Below are 17,324 nucleotides of genomic sequence, written 5' to 3' on the forward strand. Positions count from 1 at the left end.
AAGATAACTCACAATAAATTAACACATCAACGAATTTTTATAAGTAAGTGAATTCGAAACAATAATCGAAAATCTGGACCTCAACAAAGCAAAAGGACCTGATAACATTGGAAACCTTCTCTTGAAGAAACTCGGCTGTTCTATCTCTAAATCTTTGAATTCATTATTTTACACGATTGCTATTCAATATATTTTTCGAACAACGTGGAAGTAAGTGAAATCATTCCCATTTTCAAAGCAGGAGATGAACAATTAGCTTCCAATTACCGCCCAATAAGTCTAGTTACAGTAATGTCAAAAGTGTTAGAAAAATTAATGTTCGAGAAGTGATACCCTCATCGAAACTGATGATCTCAAAATCTCAGCCTAGTGGTAGACAAAAAGTTCCACAGTTACAAAATAAATTGAATACCTGCATGAAATATACGCTTACTATGATAACATTGAAACGAACCATCTGCCTTGTCTCTACTTGCATTTCCAAAAAGATGTTCGACAAGGTTAACCATGGAAAGATTATTGAAAAAAATAGGAGTTGTGGTTTTGCAGGATCATGCCTAAAACTATTAGAATATTTTTTGCGTTGTAGAAAACATACTGTTTGCGTCGGACGAGCAGTATGTGACGCTTCGCCTGTATACAGTGATGTTCATCCTCTATAATAAGGACGTACCCGAGTGCTTAATGTCTGCAAGCTTTGCTATGCTGATGATTACAAAACTTTCGGACAACCCTGCAACGATTACTATAGACGCAAAAAGAATCTGAAATCGGTGCACCAAAATTTGTAGGGAAGTTAATTTTTCAAAAACTAAAACACTTGGCATCAAAGTCAGTTCAATTGTGGAAGTAAAAAAAAACAGTAATCGAGGAAGTAAACAAAATGAAGAGATTTTTGATACAAAACGTTTCAAAGGTTTCTGCAACTATGTGCATCGTCAGGATTTTTCCAATTAATTAATCTAAATGACGATAAAACATCAATTTACAAATGTTATTTACAATAATTCACCTAAATTTTGGTTCAAGACAATCCTGTTAAAACATTACCAAATCACAGTTGACATCTCTAATCACTATTTAGATTAAAATAGTTTGAACCTCGAAATTAATTATATATTTTTTAACTAATTTTTGTCTGGAAATTTCTGAGTCATAATTTTGATTTTGACATGTACGTTTTTAAAAAAGTTCTTAAAAAAGCGAACTGAAAGACATCGGTTTTATAGTAACTAATAATTTGAAGTGGACATATAATGCAAAAACAGGATCAGCCAAAGCTCTATAGGCGTTATATTCAGTAAAAAGGAATATCTCGAAACTGAAAACAAAGCATATAAAACTACTAGCCTACAAAACAAATGTTGCCCAGAAAATAATCGAAATTGTGCAGAGGAAAGCAACAACAAGGATTTTAGGTACATTTGTGTGCTTGAGCCGGCACTCATACACAGCTAACTTTTTCTTCATATGTCTTGACCACATTGTTTATTTTCTGTTAATAATTGAATTTTTTTACCGTTTAGGTACATATCATGGATAAAAAGACAGATTGATTCAGTCTAATATCCTAAAGCTGTCACTTTATCTTGAACTGCACCTTCCAATTTTACTTCATCGAATTATCAATGACAAAACAGATCTGCAGTGGGGAAAAATTTATTTTAATATAAGAAAAAGGACAAACAAGACATTCGAGCTTAAAGAAATATGAAAGCACCAAATTCAGACTTCAAAAGTCTGAATCCGACCCAACCATCTGACTAATTTTGTTTCTGTCACTTACAGATTTCTTATTATCTTTGTTTGCTTGAGAGAAACTCCATGAGACTTGAGAGCAACCGGAGGAACAGAGTTTGGTGCTCTGATAAACAGACTACCGAAAACTATTGACTTCAGACGGGCCTGGTGCTCTGATAAAACTGGTGCTCTGATAAATAGACTGCCGAAAACTATTGACTTCAAACGGGCCTTTGGATTGAAAAGCAGAATTATATGTTACTTATGGAACTACTTTGATACGAAATACCAGCACCATAACACAAACTCGGAAGATATGAACTGCAGTCAGAACTAACTTCACTAGGAATGCGTTAAAATTGCAAATTCAAACAAACGTTTTCGCACATTTTTGTGCATCTTCAGCTTTTAAAAATTCGAAACTTCCTGTACAAAAAGATCAAAAATCATAAAAAATGTCATACACATCATTATTTCAAAACTTAAAAAATTCAACAAATCAAAAATTTACAAATATTACTGAAATTATGGAACAACTAATATGTAACAATTGTAAAAATTTTGTCAGAAATTTCAATCCTTCAATCACATTTCTCTTGTACTGAAGGGGGCGCAGCTTTCGAAATTTAGTATGGTACCTGTATTTGTTGGTTTTTGATACCTCCCTTAGTTCGTTTTGCTGCTTTTGTCAATTCTAATTTGTAAATCTAAAATGTAAAAATTCCCGTTTGTGTTTGATGTCTCTATTAGTAACTGTAAATTTGGACGTAGTAAGTTTGCAGCCCGTAGCACCTTTTCAGGATCACCCTCACTGTTCTCTCTATATCGTCAACGTAACGGACAAATAAATTAGCTTGCTCCACTGACTTATTTTTCTTTCTTATCGCGATGCATTTTCTACAGTACGAGATGGTTTCACTTATAATTCGATACTCATCATCTGATAAATCAGCGCATTTTACGTGATACCAGTTCAAACAGCATTCACATTCTACACCTTTTGACCTGGACGTGACTTTCTTTTTGCACTCGGGACATATTCCGTTAAGATCTTTTTCGGGCAAAAACATTTCGGGAATATCCCTAGATAGTGCAGTTTCGTATTGCTTCAGCCAAAAATTTGCCAAAATAACGGCAATAGATGCCCCATTGCCAAACCATCTTTCTGAACGTAACATGTTGCCTTGGACTTGAAATGGACTTGACTAACTGCCATGTTCAACAGTCTCTTCGTGTACATGGCAGTTAGTCAAGTAAGTGGGTGCTAACATGTAAGTGGGTGCAAATCCATCTATGTTGGCCAGACGGTCCGACATCTCACCACAAGGATTGAGGAACACCGAAAAAAGGATACCCCAGTTGGACAGCATTTAAGGCAGTGTGGTAGTGAGAGTGGTAAGTCTGAGTTTAATTGGAAAATAATCAACCAGGCGTCCAGCAGCATCAAGTTACTTACATTAGAGGCGCTGCACATTAGGAAAGAGAGATCGGGAACTAACACGCGCGACGAGTTTAGAAGTAGGGAGCTGACACTAAAGCTTTAGTTCCAGAATCGAAAAATTCTGGCTAAAACAACAAAATTTTGAAAAAACTTACATGTTAGCATTAAAATTAGCCACAAAACGAAAATGTGAAAATGAAATTGAAAAAAACTCTCAAAAATTTGTGACAAAATGTTTTAAAATGTTACATAATAGTTGTTACATAATTTCAGTGATATTTGTAAAGTTTTGATTGGTTGAATTTTTAAAATTTTGAAGTAATGATGTGTGTGACACTTTTTATGATCTTTGATCATTTTGTACAGATAGTTTAGAATTTTTAAAACCTGAAGATGCACAAAATGTGCAAAAACGTTTGTTTGAATTTACAATTTTAACGTATTCTCAAAGTCTCTTCGTGGTTTCCTAGCAATTGATGGTGGTTCCTCTTGCTCATACAGTTTCCTCAGAGCTATGTCAATTGCTTCTCCGAGTAGAACATTTGTATATAAACTCTTCCCATCTAGAGATATCAAATTTTCCTTGGGCTCAAGATTAGTGCTCTGTAAAATATCTCTCGCATCTAGTGAGTTGGTTTCGATGTTCGCGCCCTCAACTTTTTCGGAAAATTTTGCTAGAACCTTGTTAAATTTATAATAAGAGCTACCAGGCAATGAGAGAACCGGTCTTAAGGGGGTATTCTTTTTATGCATCTTCGCCAACCCATAAAGTCTGGCAGACTGCCCCTCAGTAGACCTCATCCTTCTGCAACGATTCTCACTTATTTCGTCTTTTTTCCCTCATAGCCAACAACTCCTTATTGATGTCTCTTTCTATCACTTTGAAACCCGAATTTTTTAGAGAAATTGTAACAAACAATGAAATCAACTTTAGCGCATTCTCTTTTTCGAAAACAAACGGAGGCCATAAACCATTTAACATGGAAAAACCGTTTATTCCTTAGTGCCATAGCAAAGTCGATATCATGGTCGAATTGTGGTACAATTGCTTACCTAACATAGTCTCTAAATACGTTCCTAAGAAACCAGATATAGAAGCTCATTAGCACCGTATGTGACCTCAGAAACTTCAAATCTCATCAAAATAGTTGAATCAATGAAACAAAATGTAGAAAAAATCTTACCGAACATCGATTAAACAAAATAAATTCTGTTGAAAGTCAACTTGAAATGAGAATGAACGAAGATCAGAGTTTATATGAAGAAGCTCTGTTCATTGGCTGAAACTTCTCAAAACTGCAAAAATACCTCAAAGTATTCAAAAACTGAGTCCATACCTGGTGCAATTTTCCTAGACAAGAAAACGGCGTTTTCTGACGTGAATAAAGCTAAAAAATTCAACGAGTACTTTCAATGTGTTTTCAGCCAAACCACTCATATTTCTTAAGATAACTCACAATAAATTAACACATCAACGAATTTTTATAAGTAAGTGAATTCGAAACAATAATCGAAAATCTGGACCTCAACAAAGCAAAAGGACCTGATAACATTGGAAACCTTCTCTTGAAGAAACTCGGCTGTTCTATCTCTAAATCTTTGAATTCATTATTTTACACGATTGCTATTCAATATATTTTTCGAACAACGTGGAAGTAAGTGAAATCATTCCCATTTTCAAAGCAGGAGATGAACAATTAGCTTCCAATTACCGCCCAATAAGTCTAGTTACAGTAATGTCAAAAGTGTTAGAAAAATTAATGTTCGAGAAGTGATACCCTCATCGAAACTGATGATCTCAAAATCTCAGCCTAGTGGTAGACAAAAAGTTCCACAGTTACAAAATAAATTGAATACCTGCATGAAATATACGCTTACTATGATAACATTGAAACGAACCATCTGCCTTGTCTCTACTTGCATTTCCAAAAAGATGTTCGACAAGGTTAATCATGGAAAGATTATTGAAAAAAATAGGAGTTGTGGTTTTGCAAGATCATGCCTAAAACTATTAGAATATTTTTTGCGTTGTAGAAAACATACTGTTTGCGTCGGACGAGCAGTATGTGACGCTTCGCCTGTATACAGTGATGTTCATCCTCTATAATAAGGACGTACCCGAGTGCTTAATGTCTGCAAGCTTTGCTATGCTGATGATTACAAAACTTTCGGACAACCCTGCAACGATTACTATAGACGCAAAAAGAATCTGAAATCGGTGCACCAAAATTTGTAGGGAAGTTAATTTTTCATAAACTAAAACACTTGGCATCAAAGTCAGTTCAATTGTGGAAGTAAAAAAAAACAGTAATCGAGGAAGTAAACAAAATGAAGAGATTTTTGATACAAAACGTTTTAAAGGTTTCTGCAACTATGTGCATCGTCAGGATTTTTCCAATTAATTAATCTAAATGACGATAAAACATCAATTTACAAATGTTATTTACAATAATTCACCTAAATTTTGGTTCAAGACAATCCTGTTAAAACATTACCAAATCACAGTTGACATCTCTAATCACTATTTAGATAAAAATAGTTTGAACCTCGAAATTAATTATATATTTTTTAACTAATTTGTCTGGAAATTTCTGAGTCATAATTTTGATTTTGACATGTACGTTTTTAAAAAAGTTCTTAAAAAAGCGAACTGAAAGACATCGGTTTTATAGTAACTAATAATTTGAAGTGGACATAGAATGCAAAAACAGGATCAGCCAAAGCTCTATAGGCGTTATATTCAGTAAAAAGGAATATCTCGAAACTGAAAACAAAGCATATAAAACTACTAGCCTACAAAACAAATGTTGCCCAGAAAATAATCGAAATTGTGCAGAGGAAAGCAACAACAAGGATTTTAGGTACATTTGTGTGCTTGAGCCGGCACTCATACACAGCTAACTTTTTCTTCATATGTCTTGACCACATTGTTTATTTTCTGTTAATAATTGAATTTTTTTACCGTTTAGGTACATATCATGGATAAAAAGACAGATTGATTCAGTCTAATATCCTAAAGCTGTCACTTTATCTTGAACTGCACCTTCCAATTTTACTTCATCGAATTATCAATGACAAAACAGATCTGCAGTGGGGAAAAATTTATTTTAATATAAGAAAAAGGACAAACAAGACATTCGAGCTTAAAGAAATATGAAAGCACCAAATTCAGACTTCAAAAGTCTGAATCCGACCCAACCATCTGACTAATTTTGTTTCTGTCACTTACAGATTTCTTATTATCTTTGTTTGCTTGAGAGAAACTCCAAGAGACTTGAGAGCAACCGGAGGAACAGAGTTTGGTGCTCTGATAAACAGACTACCGAAAACTATTGACTTCAGACGGGCCTGGTGCTCTGATAAAACTGGTGCTCTGATAAATAGACTGCCGAAAACTATTGACTTCAAACGGGCCTTTGGATTGAAAAGCAGACTTATATGTTACTTATGGAACTACTTTGATACGAAATACCAGCACCATAACACAAACTCGGAAGATATGAACTGCAGTCAGAACTAACTTCACTAGGAATGCGTTAAAATTGCAAATTCAAACAAAAGTTTTCGCACATTTTTGTGCATCTTCAGGTTTTAAAAATTCGAAACTTCCTGTACAAAAAGATCAAAAATCATAAAAAATGTCATACACATCATTATTTCAAAACTTAAAAAATTCAACAAATCAAAAATTTACAAATATTACTGAAATTATGGAACAACTAATATGTAACAATTGTAAAAATTTTGTCAGAAATTTCAATCCTTCAATCACATTTCTCTTGTACTGAAGGGGGCGCAGCTTTCGAAATTTAGTATGGTACCTGTATTTGTTGGTTTTTGATACCTCCCTTAGTTCGTTTTGCTGCTTTTGTCAATTCTAATTTGTAAATCTAAAATGTAAAAATTCCCGTTTGTGTTTGATGTCTCTATTAGTAACTGTAAATTTGGACGTAGTAAGTTTGCAGCCCGTAGCACCTTTTCAGGATCACCCTCACTGTTCTCTCTATATCGTCAACGTAACGGACAAATAAATTAGCTTGCTCCACTGACTTATTTTTCTTTCTTATCGCGATGCATTTTCTACAGTACGAGATGGTTTCACTTATAATTCGATACTCATCATCTGATAAATCAGCGCATTTTACGTGATACCAGTTCAAACAGCATTCACATTCTACACCTTTTGACCTGGACGTGACTTTCTTTTTGCACTCGGGACATATTCCGTTAAGATCTTTTTCGGGCAAAAACATTTCGGGAATATCCCTAGATAGTGCAGTTTCGTATTGCTTCAGCCAAAAATTTGCCAAAATAACGGCAATAGATGCCCCATTGCCAAACCATCTTTCTGAACGTAACATGTTGCCTTGGACTTGAAATGGACTTGACTAACTGCCATGTTCAACAGTCTCTTCGTGTACATGGCAGTTAGTCAAGTAAGTGGGTGCTAACATGTAAGTGGGTGCAAATCCATCTATGTTGGCCAGACGGTCCGACATCTCACCACAAGGATTGAGGAACACCGAAAAAAGGATACCCCAGTTGGACAGCATTTAAGGCAGTGTGGTAGTGAGAGTGGTAAGTCTGAGTTTAATTGGAAAATAATCAACCAGGCGTCCAGCAGCATCAAGTTACTTACATTAGAGGCGCTGCACATTAGGAAAGAGAGATCGGGAACTAACACGCGCGACGAGTTTAGAAGTAGGGAGCTGACACTAAAGCTTTAGTTCCAGAATCGAAAAATTCTGGCTAAAACAACAAAATTTTGAAAAAACTTACATGTTAGCATTAAAATTAGCCACAAAACGAAAATGTGAAAATGAAATTGAAAAAAACTCTCAAAAATTTGTGACAAAATGTTTTAAAATGTTACATAATAGTTGTTACATAATTTCAGTGATATTTGTAAAGTTTTGATTGGTTGAATTTTTAAAATTTTGAAGTAATGATGTGTGTGACACTTTTTATGATCTTTGATCATTTTGTACAGATAGTTTAGAATTTTTAAAACCTGAAGATGCACAAAATGTGCAAAAACGTTTGTTTGAATTTACAATTTTAACGTATTCTCAAAGTCTCTTCGTGGTTTCCTAGCAATTGATGGTGGTTCCTCTTGCTCATACAGTTTCCTCAGAGCTATGTCAATTGCTTCTCCGAGTAGAACATTTGTATATAAACTCTTCCCATCTAGAGATATCAAATTTTCCTTGGGCTCAAGATTAGTGCTCTGTAAAATATCTCTCGCATCTAGTGAGTTGGTTTCGATGTTCGCGCCCTCAACTTTTTCGGAAAATTTTGCTAGAACCTTGTTAAATTTATAATAAGAGCTATCAGGCAATGAGAGAACCGGTCTTAAGGGGGTATTCTTTTTATGCATCTTCGCCAACCCATAAAGTCTGGCAGACTGCCCCTCAGTAGACCTCATCCTTCTGCAACGATTCTCACTTATTTCGTCTTTTTTCCCTCATAGCCAACAACTCCTTATTGATGTCTCTTTCTATCACTTTGAAACCCGAATTTTTTAGAGAAATTGTAACAAACAATGAAATCAACTTTAGCGCATTCTCTTTTTCGAAAACAAACGGAGGCCATAAACCATTTAACATGGAAAAACCGTTTATTCCTTAGTGCCATAGCAAAGTCGATATCATGGTCGAATTGTGGTACAATTGCTTACCTAACATAGTCTCTAAATACGTTCCTAAGAAACCAGATATAGAAGCTCATTAGCACCGTATGTGACCTCAGAAACTTCAAATCTCATCAAAATAGTTGAATCAATGAAACAAAATGTAGAAAAAATCTTACCGAACATCGATTAAACAAAATAAATTCTGTTGAAAGTCAACTTGAAATGAGAATGAACGAAGATCAGAGTTTATATGAAGAAGCTCTGTTCATTGGCTGAAACTTCTCAAAACTGCAAAAATACCTCAAAGTATTCAAAAACTGAGTCCATACCTGGTGCAATTTTCCTAGACAAGAAAACGGCGTTTTCTGACGTGAATAAAGCTAAAAAATTCAACGAGTACTTTCAATGTGTTTTCAGCCAAACCACTCATATTTCTTAAGATAACTCACAATAAATTAACACATCAACGAATTTTTATAAGTAAGTGAATTCGAAACAATAATCGAAAATCTGGACCTCAACAAAGCAAAAGGACCTGATAACATTGGAAACCTTCTCTTGAAGAAACTCGGCTGTTCTATCTCTAAATCTTTGAATTCATTATTTTACACGATTGCTATTCAATATATTTTTCGAACAACGTGGAAGTAAGTGAAATCATTCCCATTTTCAAAGCAGGAGATGAACAATTAGCTTCCAATTACCGCCCAATAGGTCTAGTTACAGTAATGTCAAAAGTGTTAGAAAAATTAATGTTCGAGAAGTGATACCCTCATCGAAACTGATGATCTCAAAATCTCAGCCTAGTGGTAGACAAAAAGTTCCACAGTTACAAAATAAATTGAATACCTGCATGAAATATACGCTTACTATGATAACATTGAAACGAACCATCTGCCTTGTCTCTACTTGCATTTCCAAAAAGATGTTCGACAAGGTTAACCATGGAAAGATTATTGAAAAAAATAGGAGTTGTGGTTTTGCAGGATCATGCCTAAAACTATTAGAATATTTTTTGCGTTGTAGAAAACATACTGTTTGCGTCGGACGAGCAGTATGTGACGCTTCGCCTGTATACAGTGATGTTCATCCTCTATAATAAGGACGTACCCGAGTGCTTAATGTCTGCAAGCTTTGCTATGCTGATGATTACAAAACTTTCGGACAACCCTGCAACGATTACTATAGACGCAAAAAGAATCTGAAATCGGTGCACCAAAATTTGTAGGGAAGTTAATTTTTCAAAAACTAAAACACTTGGCATCAAAGTCTGTTCAATTGTGGAAGTAAAAAAAACAGTAATCGAGGAAGTAAACAAAATGAAGAGATTTTTGATACAAAACGTTTCAAAGGTTTCTGCAACTATGTGCATCGTCAGGATTTTTCCAATTAATTAATCTAAATGACGATAAAACATCAATTTACAAATGTTATTTACAATAATTCACCTAAATTTTGGTTCAAGACAATCCTGTTAAAACATTACCAAATCACAGTTGACATCTCTAATCACTATTTAGATTAAAATAGTTTGAACCTCGAAATTAATTATATATTTTTTAACTAATTTGTCTGGAAATTTCTGAGTCATAATTTTGATTTTGACATGTACGTTTTTAAAAAAGTTCTTAAAAAAGCGAACTGAAAGACATCGGTTTTATAGTAACTAATAATTTGAAGTGGACATAGAATGCAAAAACAGGATCAGCCAAAGCTCTATAGGCGTTATATTCAGTAAAAAGGAATATCTCGAAACTGAAAACAAAGCATATAAAACTACTAGCCTACAAAACAAATGTTGCCCAGAAAATAATCGAAATTGTGCAGAGGAAAGCAACAACAAGGATTTTAGGTACATTTGTGTGCTTGAGCCGGCACTCATACACAGCTAACTTTTTCTTCATATGTCTTGACCACATTGTTTATTTTCTGTTAATAATTGAATTTTTTTACCGTTTAGGTACATATCATGGATAAAAAGACAGATTGATTCAGTCTAATATCCTAAAGCTGTCACTTTATCTTGAACTGCACCTTCCAATTTTACTTCATCGAATTATCAATGACAAAACAGATCTGCAGTGGGGAAAAATTTATTTTAATATAAGAAAAAGGACAAACAAGACATTCGAGCTTAAAGAAATATGAAAGCACTAAATTCAGACTTCAAAAGTCTGAATCCGACCCAACAATCTGACTAATTTTGTTTCTGTCACTTACAGATTTCTTATTATCTTTGTTTGCTTGAGAGAAACTCCAAGAGACTTGAGAGCAACTGGAGGAACAGAGTTTGGCGCTCTGATAAACAGACTACCGAAAACTATTGACTTCAGACGGGCCTGGTGCTCTGATAAAACTGGTGCTCTGATAAATAGACTGCCGAAAACTATTGACTACAAACGGGCCTTTGGATTAAAAAGCAGACTTATATGTTACTTATGGAACTACTTTGATACGAAATACCAGCACCATAACACAAACTCGGAAGATATGAACTGCAGTCAGAACTAACTTCACTAGGAATGCGTTAAAATTGCAAATTCAAACAAACGTTTTCGCACATTTTTGTGCATCTTCAGGTTTTAAAAATTCGAAACTTCCTGTACAAAAAGATCAAAAATCATAAAAAATGTCAAACACATCATTATTTCAAAACTTAAAAAATTCAACAAATCAAAAATTTACAAATATTACTGAAATTATGGAACAACTAATATGTAACAATTGTAAAAATTTTGTCAGAAATTTCAATCCTTCAATCACATTTCTCTTGTACTGAAGGGGGCGCAGCTTTCGAAATTTAGTATGGCACCTGTATTTGTTGGTTTTTGATACCTCCCTTAGTTCGTTTTGCTGCTTTTGTCAATTCTAATTTGTAAATCTAAAATGTAAAAATTCCCGTTTGTGTTTGATGTCTCTATTAGTAACTGTAAATTTGGACGTAGTAAGTTTGCAGCCCGTAGCACCTTTTCAGGATCACCCTCACTGTTCTCTCTATATCGTCAACGTAACGGACAAATAAATTAGCTTGCTCCACTGACTTATTTTTCTTTCTTATCGCGATGCATTTTCTACAGTACGAGATGGTTTCACTTATAATTCGATACTCATCATCTGATAAATCAGCGCATTTTACGTGATACCAGTTCAAACAGCATTCACATTCTAGACCTTTTGACCTGGACGTGACTTTCTTTTTGCACTCGGGACATATTCCGTTAAGATCTTTTTCGGGCAAAAACATTTCGGGAATATCCCTAGATAGTGCAGTTTTGTATTGCTTCAGCCAAAAATTTGCCAAAATAACGGCAATAGATGCCCCATTGCCAAACCATCTTTCTGAACGTAACATGTTGCCTTGGACTTGAAATGGACTTGACTAACTGCCATGTTCAACAGTCTCTTCGTGTACATGGCAGTTAGTCAAGTAAGTGGGTGCTAACATGTAAGTGGGTGCAAATCCATCTATGATGGCCAGACGGTCCGACATCTCACCACAAGGATTGAGGAACACCGAAAAGAGGATACCCCAGTTGGACAGCATTTAAGGCAGTGTGGTAGTGAGAGTGGTAAGTCTGAGTTTAATTGGAAAATAATCAACCAGGCGTCCAGCAGCATCAAGTTACTTACATTAGAGGCGCTGCACATTAGGAAAGAGAGATCGGGAACTAACACGCGCGACGAGTTTAGAAGTAGGGAGCTGACACTAAAGCTTTAGTTCCAGAATCGAAAAATTCTGGCTAAAACAACAAATTTTGAAACAACTTACATGTTAGCATTAAAATTAGCCACAAAACGAAAATGTGAAAATGAAATTGAAAAAAACTCTCAAAAATTTGTGACAAAATGTTTTAAAATGTTACATAATAGTTGTTACATAATTTCAGTGATATTTGTAAAGTTTTGATTGGTTGAATTTTTAAAATTTTGAAGTAATGATGTGTGTGACACTTTTTATGATCTTTGATCATTTTGTACAGATAGTTTAGAATTTTTAAAACCTGAAGATGCACAAAATGTGCAAAAACGTTTGTTTGAATTTACAATTTTAACGTATTCTCATAGTCTCTTCGTGGTTTCCTAGCAATTGATGGTGGTTCCTCTTGCTCATACAGTTTCCATAGAGCTATGTCAATTGCTTCTCCGAGTAGAACATTTGTATATAAACTCTTCCCATCTAGAGATATCAAATTTTCCTTGGGCTCAAGATTAGTGCTCTGTAAAATATCTCTCGCATCTAGTGAGTTGGTTTCGATGTTCGCGCCCTCAACTTTTTCGGAAAATTTTGCTAGAACCTTGTTAAATTTATAATAAGAGCTACCAGGCAATGAGAGAACCGGTCTTAAGGGGGTATTCTTTTTATGCATCTTCGCCAACCCATAAAGTCTGGCAGACTGCCCCTCAGTAGACCTCATCCTTCTGCAACGATTCTCACTTATTTCGTCTTTTTTCCCTCATAGCCAACAACTCCTTATTGATGTCTCTTTCTATCTTCAAATTAACTGCATCACTTGTACCTTTAATTTCGCTGAATTGATTTGAATCTAATGTATCCGACAACTTGTTCTCGTAGGTGTTCTTCCTCATTATACAAAAACCCACGCCCTTGTCATACGGTACCGAAACTAATCCATTACTCTTCAGATACTTTCGGGCTTTCTGAACGCCTTTGTCAGATGATGTTTGTTTCACCCTTTTAGCATAGGCTTTTGCCACAACTTCGATCTCACAAAGGGCCTCCCCAGGGACTTCACGATTTTTGAGATCCGATAGAAAGATATCAATTTCGGCGAGAAAGAGTGTCTCCCTAAATTTATCCCTGACGGGATGTTTCTGCCTTAATGCCAACACTTATTTTAACAAATTTGGTAATTCAACATCATCAAGAGCTTTTACCGAACCTACACCTTGCTTCCCCAAAGGTCGGTCTTGCCTTTCTGATAGTTTCATTAGCTTTTTCTGATGGGTCTCTTTGACTGTTGTTGTTTGTGTTTGTCCCCTGAGACTTGAGTATTTCATTCCCGAAGGCATAACTGTGCTCATTGGTTTGCAGGCCAGGGATGTTAAATTGGGATAATATCCCTGGCCTTGAGCCGAAACCATATTAATAATAATAATAATCCCTAATTAATGGACTGTCAACTATTCTTTGTTTGGGTGGAATGATATCTCTCGCATCTAGTGGCTATAGTTCCAGAATCAAAAAATTCTGGCTAAAACAACAAAATTTTGAAACAACTTACATGTTAGCATGAAAATTAGCAACAAAACAAAAATGTGAAAATAAAAATGAAGAAAACTCTCAGAAATTTGTGGCAAATTGTTTTAAAATGTTACATAATAGTTGTTACATAATTTCAGTGATATTTGTAAGGTTTTGATCGGTTGATTTTTTAAAATTTTGAAGTAATGATGTGTGTGACACTTTTTATGATCTTTGATCATTTTGTAAAGATAGTTTAGAATTTTTAAAACCTGAAGATGCACAAAATGTGCGAAAACGTTTGTTTGAATTTACAATTTTAACGCATTCTCAAAATATTTAGATATAAAATTTTGAAACCCTACGGCGTTGAGCCAATTCTCAATTACAGTCTCTCCTACAAGTTTAAATTTATTTTTCCTTTGTTTTAGTGGAGAAATCTTTTTAGTTGAAAAATCTTTTTATATTTTACCATGTTAGAATTGAAATGGTCTACATCGTAGCAGCTAGCTCACTCTACTTCAGCCTGGAACAACTTAGCAACCCGGAAAAAGGACAATTTCTACCCAAAATTTTGGCTATTCCGGGACTTTCTTTAAACACGAACACCACGAACCCACAGAAGAACCTCGCAAGCCTACTCTGCAGGGCACCTCTAGCAGAAAAACGTCAAGTGGTGGTGTGGCACGACATCATCAATAATTCTATCAACAGTCACCGCGCAAACAATTACAGAGCTTGCACTGCAGAGGAATTGACAGAAATCCTGAAGACACTGACAAATATCAGCGCAATTGTATACTGTCAGAGAAACGGTACACCGGATATCAGGAATCAGCTGATCAGCTCGGGTATTCTTGTCATTCCTATTACAAAGTGTCTCATTTCAAAGAGGAAGAGAAGAACGGAGCTGGTCAACGAATATCAGGCACTGCACCAGGACGTCCAGCTGGAGCTAAAGTCTTTGAGAATTCTGTTCGAACACCAAGACAACCTGCCAGCTGTCTTGTCCAAGCTTCGTTCAAACACGAAAAAGCAACCTCAATCAAGAAAGAGGGCGGAGAAAAGAAGACTGGTGAACATAGGCGAAGCAACTGTTGGTCGGACTGACGAGGAGGCTTCAACGGAGAGGGTGAGTTAAACTTGTGTTATTTGAGTTGCTTTGTGTCACGTGAGGTTTATTCCTCGTGGCCTGCAAACCAATGAGCACAGTTGTACTCCCACCTCCATTCTCGATTTGGACTTTGAAAAACAAACTCATTTGGAAATTAGTCCGTGATTATGCGTCCATATATGTTAAATTTATCAACTGTCACCAACGTGTTAAGTGTTTGAATGTTTGTCTAGAAAACGACATTATACTTGATTTTTTGAGGTTCAGGGTACCGGAAAATGGGGTATTTTCGAACCAAGCAGTACACAGTTTTCAGACAAAACTTCTAAGAACGGAGATAAACAAGGCAAGGACAGATGAGAAAAACGTTGAAGTCAAACTAGAAAGGGCGAGAGGCGCAGTACAGATGGGTGTAGATGAGAAGTTTTGGCCTTCGGTAATTAAATATTTAAGTCTTAGGGGACAAAGACAAACAAGAACAGTCAAAGAGACCCATCAGAAGAAGCTAATGAAACTATCAGAAAGGCAAGACCGACCTCTAGGGAAGCAAGGTGAGGGTTCGGTAAGAGCTCTTGATGATGTTGAATTACCAAATTGGGTACAACAAGTGTTGGCATTAGGATCAAAGCATCCCGTCAGGGATAAATTTAATGAGACACACTCTCTCGCCGACATTGACATCTTTCTATTGGATCTCAAAAATCGGAAAATCCCCGGGGAGGCCCTTTGTGAGATCGAAGCTGTGGCAAAAGCCTATGCTAAGAGGGTGAAACAAACACCATCTGACAAAGGCCTTGAGAAGGCCCGAAAGTATCTGAAGAGTAATGGATTAGTTGCGGTACCGTATGACAAAGGCGTGGGTTTTTGTGTAATGAGAAAGGACACCTACGAGAACAGGTTGTCGGATACATTTGATTCAAATCAATTCAGCAAAAGTAAAGGAACAAGTGATGCGATTGTTTTGAAGATAGAAAGAGACAACAATAAGGAGTTGTTGGCTATGAGGAAAAAAGATGAAATAAGTGAGAGTCTCTACACAAGCATGAGGTCTTCTGGGGGCAGCCCGCCAGGCTTTATGGGTCGGCGAAAGTGCATAAAGTGAATAACCCATTAAGACCGGTCCTCTCCTTGCCTGGTAGCTCTTATTATAACTTGAACAAGGTTCTTGCAAAATTTTTCGAGAAAATTGAGGGAGCAAACATCGAAACGAACTCACTAGATGCGAGAGAAATCTTAGAGAGCATTAATCTTGAGCCCAATGAAAACTTGATATCTCTAGATGTGAAGAGTTTGTACACAAATGTTCCACTGAAAGAAGCGATAGACATAGCTCTGAGAAAACTGTATGAGCAAGATGAACCACCATCAATTGCTAGGAAACCACGAAGAGACTTTGAGAATACGTTAAAATTGTAAATTCAAACAAACATTTTTGCACATTTTGTGCATCTTCAGGTTTTAAAAATTCTAAACTATCTGTACAAAATGATCAAAGATCATAAAAAGTGTCACACACATCATTACTTCAAAATTTTAAAAATTCAACCAATCAAAACTTTACAAATATCACTGAAATTATGCAACAATTATGTAACATTTTAAAACGTTTTGTCACAAATTTCTGAGAGTTTTCTTCATTTTCATTTTCACATTTTGGTTTTGTGGCTAATTTTAATGCTAACATGTAAGTTGTTTCAAAATTTTGATGTTTTAGCCAGAATTTTTCGATTTTGGAACTATAGCCTTAGTGTCAGCCAATGAACCACCATCAATTGCTAGGAAAACCATGAAGAGACTGTTGAACATGGCAGTTAGTCAAGTCCATTTCTAGTGCAATGAAACATGGTACGTTTAGAAAGATGGTTTGGCAATGGGGCATCTCTTGCCGTCATTTTAGCAAATCTTTGGCTGAAGCAGTACGAAACTGCACTATCAAGGGATATTCCCGAAATGTTTTTGCCCGAGAAAGATCTTCACGAAATATGTCCCGAAAGCAATAAGAAAGTCACGTACAGGTCAAAAGGTGTAGAACGTGAATGCTGTTTGAACTGGTATCACGTAAAATGCGTTGATATATCAGATGTTGAGTATCGAAATATAAGTGAAACCGTCTGGTACTGCAGAAAATGCATCGCAATAAGGGAGAAAAATAAGTCAGGGCAACAATCTAAATTGTTTCTCCGTTACGTTGATG

Source organism: Symsagittifera roscoffensis, chromosome 5 (genome assembly GCF_963678635.1).
Source record: "Symsagittifera roscoffensis chromosome 5, txSymRosc1.1, whole genome shotgun sequence".
NCBI classification, from domain to species: Eukaryota; Metazoa; Xenacoelomorpha; order Acoela; family Convolutidae; genus Symsagittifera; species Symsagittifera roscoffensis.